At 42.5% G+C, this 7158-nt stretch overlaps 1 protein-coding gene across 1 annotated transcript in view; it reads right to left on the bottom strand.

Moving 5' to 3' along the window:
* Positions 1 to 7158, bottom strand: part of ACYP2 (acylphosphatase 2, muscle type) — a 177147-nt gene that overhangs the window by 155390 nt on the left and 14599 nt on the right. The window lies entirely within an intron of this gene.

A 7158-nucleotide genomic window follows, 5' to 3' on the forward strand; every position in this document is an offset into this window, starting at 1 on the left:
GTAACTTGTAACTTCCCTTTTTCTGGACCCTTTGGGGCACCCCTAAGGTTCTGGGGCACCAGGACAGATACCACAAATTCCTTCATTATCATGTTAATTGTTCCTGCACCCACCTAAGTATGTGTCTATCATTTTACTTTTTATCCAATCCCAGGGGTTCCCCCCAACACTCCCGCTTTGCTTTCTCCTGCCTCTCTAGTCTATCATCAATGGATTTCATGTAACCTACCTATGCCCCTACTTTGATTGCAATATGTAAATATACACGTAACCCACCATTCTCTGGAGCATTATCTCAATTCCTTAAGGTTCTCCCGGCACTTGTCGACAGTTTGGCTAAAATAAACTCACAAAAATTCTTTACGTGTTTGAATGTTTTTATGTTAACAATAGGCAGTTCTCTAGGCAGTTCTCGGATAAGGAGAATGGACTAAGGAGGATAGACCACAATTACAGGTTAACTCCCAGGTCCTGGGGAGTACACTCCCAGCCAGGTTAGAATGTGCTTTCTTTAATCAGAACAAAACAATCACAGTTAACAGAGCATGGTTTCTTATAACTATAGCTAGTCTCCACTATTCTATTTCTCCCCCCACCCACCACCCCTAACAAAACCAATTTTACCATACACTAGTTGATATAAACAAGAATTAAGTTCCTATGGCATCTCATCGATGTTGTAACAAAATATTATCCAAGGACCTGTATTTTGAGATCATCAGGTAAAAGAAGTAAGACCCCAGACCTACTCTTATCATGAACACAGGAACCCAGAAGCTGAAGAGGGAGGTCAGCCATACAAATGCAAAGGTCTGCATTCCCCAGCATGCTCCACCCTCAGTGAAGTAAACTTCTCAGATTCCACTGGAATCACGGATTCTTAACCAGTTCCCAATGTATTCCTTTGTTTACTAAACATTTCTCATGCTAAATCCTAAGCGAATGCATTCCAAATTTTGTTTCTTACAGAGCCTATCTGTGTATGGCACTGTTCAAACAGATCCTCATGGAACTTATATTTGAGTGTGTGGCGGTGCAGGTAATAAATAACACATCCAGCTCTAACTGGTTTGGCTCAGTGGATAGAGCATCAGCCTGCAGACTGAAGGGTCCCAGGTTCGATTCCGGTCAAGGGCATGTACCTTGGTTGCGGGCACATCCCCAGTAGGAGGTGTGTAGGAGGCAGCTGATGGATGTTTCCCTCTCATCGATGTTTCTAACTCTCTATCCCTCTCCCTTCCTCTCTGTAAAAAATCAATAAAAAATGGTTGTTTTTTTTAATAACACATCCAAGTGCCCAGCTAATTATTTTGATCAGACAGCTATTCCGTAGCTGAAAGCAGTCACAGCAACTGATAGCCAAGGACTAAAGTTGTCGGCTCACAAGATATAACCCAAGCAGTGTTGGTACACAGAGCTCACCTGACATGGAGCACTGAATGGGTAAGAACTTGTCCTTGCATGTTCCCTTTGAAGTTAAAAGGCCACACAACATACTTTGGCCAATGGAATGTGAATGGAAGCGATGTAAGTGGAACTGATGTGCTACTTCTGGGCAGAAATTTTAAGAGTCAAGGTATAAGTTGGCACATTCCCTTGTCCCTGTTGTGATGATCATGGAGAAACCTGTGAAGATTCTGTCGTCCTAGTTTCTTAAGTGGATACAATATGAGCAGAACTCCCTTCCAATCCAAGATGATATGTAGTATGAGTGAAAAATAAACTGTTGTTATTTCTTTTTTTTTTTCCCTCTAATTAATTCCCTTTTAATGTGCATGGATTTTGTGCACTGGGCCACTAGTATTAAATAAAATGTCTTTGAACAGAGCGAGACATGTCTAAAGGCACCAAGATAGCCAAAAGGTGGAAACAACCCTTGCCCATCAACAATGAATGAATAAACAAAATGTGGTACAGTGTATCCATACAATGGAAAATAGGAGGCAAAGGAAAATGGCTGGTTTACAGCTAGAAATGAAAAGAGATGAGACAGGAGAGTTCCCAGGCCAGAGGCAGGCAGTACTGAAGGATGAAGGAAGACGAGGGCAAGGAGGAGAAGAAAGCAGCCCAACAGAGAAAAGGGCTGGGCGGGGCTGGGCCGGGCCATGTACTCAGCTGGAAAAAACTGACCCCAGTGTGACTTTAGAAGGCTGGCCAGGGCTTGCTGGAGGCCAGGAAAAGGCCATTCTCAAAAAGTCACAAACCACACAAGCCTAGGTGTCACAGTGCCTGAGTTCTCACCACCAGAGCACCCTTCCTTCACTCTGAGTGGTGCTTCCTCCTCTCCTAACAGGTGTAAAGCTCTGCGAGAAGCTGGGGGAAGCTCAGCAGGAGTCTGGTCCACTGTGAAGGAAGTTCAGCCCTGGTCGGTGGCTCAGGTGGCTGGAGCATTGTCCTGTACACCAAGTGGTTGCGGATTCAATCCCTGATTGGGCTCATACAGGAGATGGCTGATTGATGTTTCTTTCTTCCTGTCTGTCTGTCTGTCTGTCTCTCTCTCTCCCTTCTTCCATCCCGGTACCAGAGTGAGGGGAGGCGCGCTGGCTGTGCTAAGCCAGGTCCACGGAGTCCGTCCCGCGCCAACTCTGGAAGCTGCAGCCCTGCCAAGTTCCCGAGCGCCAACTGTTGTTATTTCAAGCCACTAAGATTTTTCAGGTTCTTTGTTATTGCAACATAACTCAGCCCATCCTGATTGACAGTCTTCAAACTCGACAAGCTTCTAAGCTTTGCAAGAAGACAATGATATCTCAAAAGTCACTTCCAAAGAGAGGAGTTAATGTGGTTAAATTTTCTCTCTAGAAAGGGAAAACTCATAGTGCCAAATTTAACATCTCCCAATTAAGTTTATGTTCACAGGACATACAGTCCAGATCCTTACATCAGATCAACCATCTTGGTAAAGAAAAAACTCAGACTTTCTTTCCCTCTCACCCTGACTTGAAAGTCTCTGACCTGGTGTTTGACAACAGCAATCAATAGGTTTAAGGAGGGAGTTGATGGGGGAAAAAGGAGGACATGTGTAATACTTTCAATAATAAAGATTTTTTTAAAAATAGGCTTTGCCCTAACCAGTTTGGCTCAGTGGATAGAGCATCGGCCTGCGGACTCAAGGGTCCCAGGTTCAATTCCAGTCAAGGGCATGTACCTTGGTTACGGGCACATCCCCAGTGGGGAGTGTGCAGGAGGCAGCTGATCGATGTTTCTCTCCCATGGATGTTTCTAACTCTCTATCCCTCTCCCTTCCTCTGTAAAAAAATCAATAAAATATCTTTTCAAAAAAAAATAGGCTTTGGGAACATAATTTTGCCTGAAATAACCACACTAGAGATTGGGGAGTAGCTTTTGCTAAATTTGATAGGTGCGGAGACAGTGCTATAGTAATTTTGTGTGTCTTATTGACTTTTTGTACCCTCTAGAAATTCAGAGAAAGACTTGATATTATTTCTGTCTAAGCTACAAGTTCTTGCAAAAAAATTCCAACCCTATTTAATCATTAAGAACCCCTCTAATTAAGAGGGAGTGAGATATGAAGTGGAAAGAATGAATTCTGGACATTAATTTCTTTGAAGTTTAAATCTCAAGGGCAAGAGAATTTGACTTTAGACATTAATTTCCTTGGATTTTAATTTGTAAGGGGTTTTCATCTTTAGACTTTCATTTTCCCTGGGAATTTGATAATGGAAGAGTTTATGGTCACATCTGGAGGGTCTCTGTGCTGACTGCATTTTATTATTGAAGTATTGTAATGGTGCCAAGTATTGCAAGCCCTTTCTACCTGAGATCAGACAATATTCATGAATATAATTGGTATGGAAAATAGACAAGAAGATAAATTTTCGGATTTAGAATTTCTATAATTCACATACTATTTGTAATAGTTATAAAACACGGTCTGTTTTATGTCCTGTTTAGCAGCTTCTCTCTCATGTAGGTTCTTGGTCCTGGAAGGGAGCTCAGGTGGGCTTTGAAAATTCATGGAAATCTAGACCATTCTAGCACCATCTGATCATCCAACAGCTCCTGGGAAATGGAGGGCACACAGCTTCTCCCCAATTTTGAATGCTACCTCAGATGAATTCTCTAAACATTACACACCAAGTGGAACTCTGTCTTTTAGGGTCAGATGTTTTGTTTTGTCTTGTCTTGGTTCCCTCTGCCTCCTCCCACATATGAATCTTGTTGCTATCGTGACATGTTCCCACCTATACATATTTGGGAGCTCATAACTTGCTACCTAAACTTGTTATGGATGCTGTTAATGAATTTTAGCATTTTCTATCCAACTTGCTCTCTTTGTAGGAAGATATGGGAATATTAAAAAAATAAACAATGCCACTCCTAACTTCCCAGAATTCCCTTCACTTTTTTCTTGATCCCTTCATGGTGCAAATAAATATGCTCACCAAATAAATACCCTTTTTAGAAAATGTTTTTTTAGTGGCTTTTAGAGAGAGAAGAAGGGGGAGGGACAGAGAGATAGAAACATCAATGAGAGAGGAAGACATTGACCAGTTGCCTCCTGCATGTACCTCTATTGGGGATCAAGCCTGCAACTTAGTCAGGTATATGCCCTGACTAGGAATTGAACCATCAACCTCTTCATTCTTGGGTCGATGCTCAACTGCTGAGCCACACTGGCTAGGCCATCAAATACCTTTTCCCATCTCTTGTACCTCTCCTGCCCCCCAACTGAGTGTGACCATGTGTCTAGGTCTAGCTAAGGAAACATGAATAGAAGTAACAGGTGTTACTTCACAGCAGTGAGATCCCTCTGCATCACCCCCTCATCTCTCTCTTTCTGTTTCTCTTTCGGCTCAAAGACTGAGGCAGCCTGGATCAACAGGTCTCAGCATACGGGATAGTTATCTATAGCATAGTTTGCACCAGCAAGAAATAAACTCAGCCCTAACCGGTTTGGCTCAGTGGGTAGAGCGTCGGCCTTCGGACTCAAGGGTCCCAGGTTCGATTCCGATCAAGGGCATGTACCTTGGTTGTGGGCACATCCCCAGTAGGAGGTGTGCAGGAGGCAGCTAATCAATGATGTTTCTCTCTCATCGATGTTTCTAACTCTCTATCCCTCTCCCTTCCTCTCTGTAAAAAAATCAATAAAATATATACTAAAAAAAAAGAAATAAACTCATGTTTTAAGTTACTATTCTTTTGGTGCTGCTGCTACAGCATAAAACCAGACTACCTAGACCAGTGATGGCGAACCTATGACACGTGTGTCAGAGGTGACATGCGAACTCATTTTTTTGGTTGATTTTTCTTTGTTAAATGGCATTTAAATATATAAAAAAAAATCAAAAATATAAGTCTTTGTTTTACTATGGTTGCAAATATCAAAAAATTTCTATATGTGACACGGCACCAGAGTTAAGTTAGGGTTTTTCAAAATGCTGACACGCCGAGCTCAAAAGGTTCGCCATCACTGACCTAGACCCTTGCACACCTACTTCCTCTATTAATTATCCATTTTTCCTCTGTAGTTATATTTAAGCATCTCCTATCAAAAAAAAAAACAACCCAAAAACACCCTTCCCTTGAGCCTACTGTTTCTCAAATTATCATATATCTCCCCCCTCACTTACTGACACATTTCTGGAAGGAAAATCTATATTTGCTACCTCCGCTTTCTCAGCACCCACTCACTCCTTAATTCCTGGGGATCTGGCTTCTGCTATCGTCATTCTTCAGAAATTATTTTTTTTAAGATAACCAATGATCTACTTGCTAACCCACACTCAATCCTGCCTTCTCTGGTCAAGTGGTTTTAATTTCTTTTTATTATCATAGACCCATTTGAAAATCAGATAAAAATTATGGATCTTCTGAGACGGCCCCTGTGAGGCTGAGACGGCCCCTGTGAGGCTGTGATGGCGCCTGTGAGGCTGTGATGGCCCCTGTGAGGCTGAGACGGCCCCTGGGAAGCAGGCGGAACCTCGAGAGCTGCCCAGACGGCTTCATTGATGGCCCGTGAACCAGCGCACAGCCCCAAGCACAACTATCACCCGAAGGGCGAGAGGGGCGAGAGCAGCTGTAGTGTTGCTTTTTCCTCACTTTTGGTAGCGAAATCCTCATTTTAAACATAAGAGGACATTATTTTAAAAAGCCGTTACATGTCTCTGTACCCTTTCTGAGTAGAGTGTGAACAAGTTGTGAGAGACCTTTCTGAACACAGGGACATGTCACGGATGGAAATAGCTACATTTTCCATGTGTATGACCTTTGACCCAGCAACAAAAATCGTACACCTATGGATGAGGACAGTGGTGGGGGTAAGAGCAGAGAGTGGGGTGGGAACTGGGTGGAGGGGTGCTGTGGGGGGAAAAAAGTGGAACAACTGTAATAATCTGAACAATAAAGATTTATTTTTAAAAAATTAAAAAAAAGAAAGGCAAATAATGATCTCATATGTGGAATCTAAAAAAAACTGAGATCACAGATACAGTAAATGGATTAGTAGTTACCAGGGATGGGAGGTGGTGGGGTAGACAAAATGGGTGAAGAGGGTCAAAATGTACAATTTTCCAAATATAAAATAAATAAGTCATGAGGATGCAAAAAAACAAAAACAAACAAACAAAATTATGGATCTTATTCTCAGAAAAATCACATATACATGCATACAAACTTTTCATAAATGTCAGTGTTGTGTATTTTGGTGGGTTTTTTTTTTGATCATCATGCTCTCCCAAAGCCCATCCATAAATAGCCTAATCATCTCTGTGCTTTGGGTAAAGAATTCTGCTCTGGTGTGTACTTAAGAAAGAAACAGAAAGCAAAGAAAGTTATTCATTCCCAAAAAGGTCACATGGAGTATTCTTTCACTTCCTGATATATTTTCCTATGTCACCCTAAAGTTTTGTCTCCCCTCTATTTTTTGCACTTCTGTAAATGGTAATGTATTTTGCATGGCCATCTATTTCTTCATTCATATCTCTCTCCTCTCCTCTCCTCTCCTCTCCTCTCCTCTCCTCTCCTCTCCTCTCCTCTCCTCTCCTCTCCTCTCCTCTCCTCTCCTCTCCTCTCCTCTCCTCTCCTCTCCTCTCCTCTCCTCTCCTCTCCTCTCCTCTCCTCTCCTCTCCTCTCCTCTCCTCTCCTCTCCTCTCCTCTCCTCTCCTCTCCTCTCCTCTCCTCTCCTCTCCTCTCCTCTCC

Source organism: Myotis brandtii, unplaced genomic scaffold (genome assembly GCF_000412655.1).
Source record: "Myotis brandtii unplaced genomic scaffold, ASM41265v1 scaffold84, whole genome shotgun sequence".
NCBI lineage: Eukaryota > Metazoa > Chordata > Mammalia > Chiroptera > Vespertilionidae > Myotis > Myotis brandtii.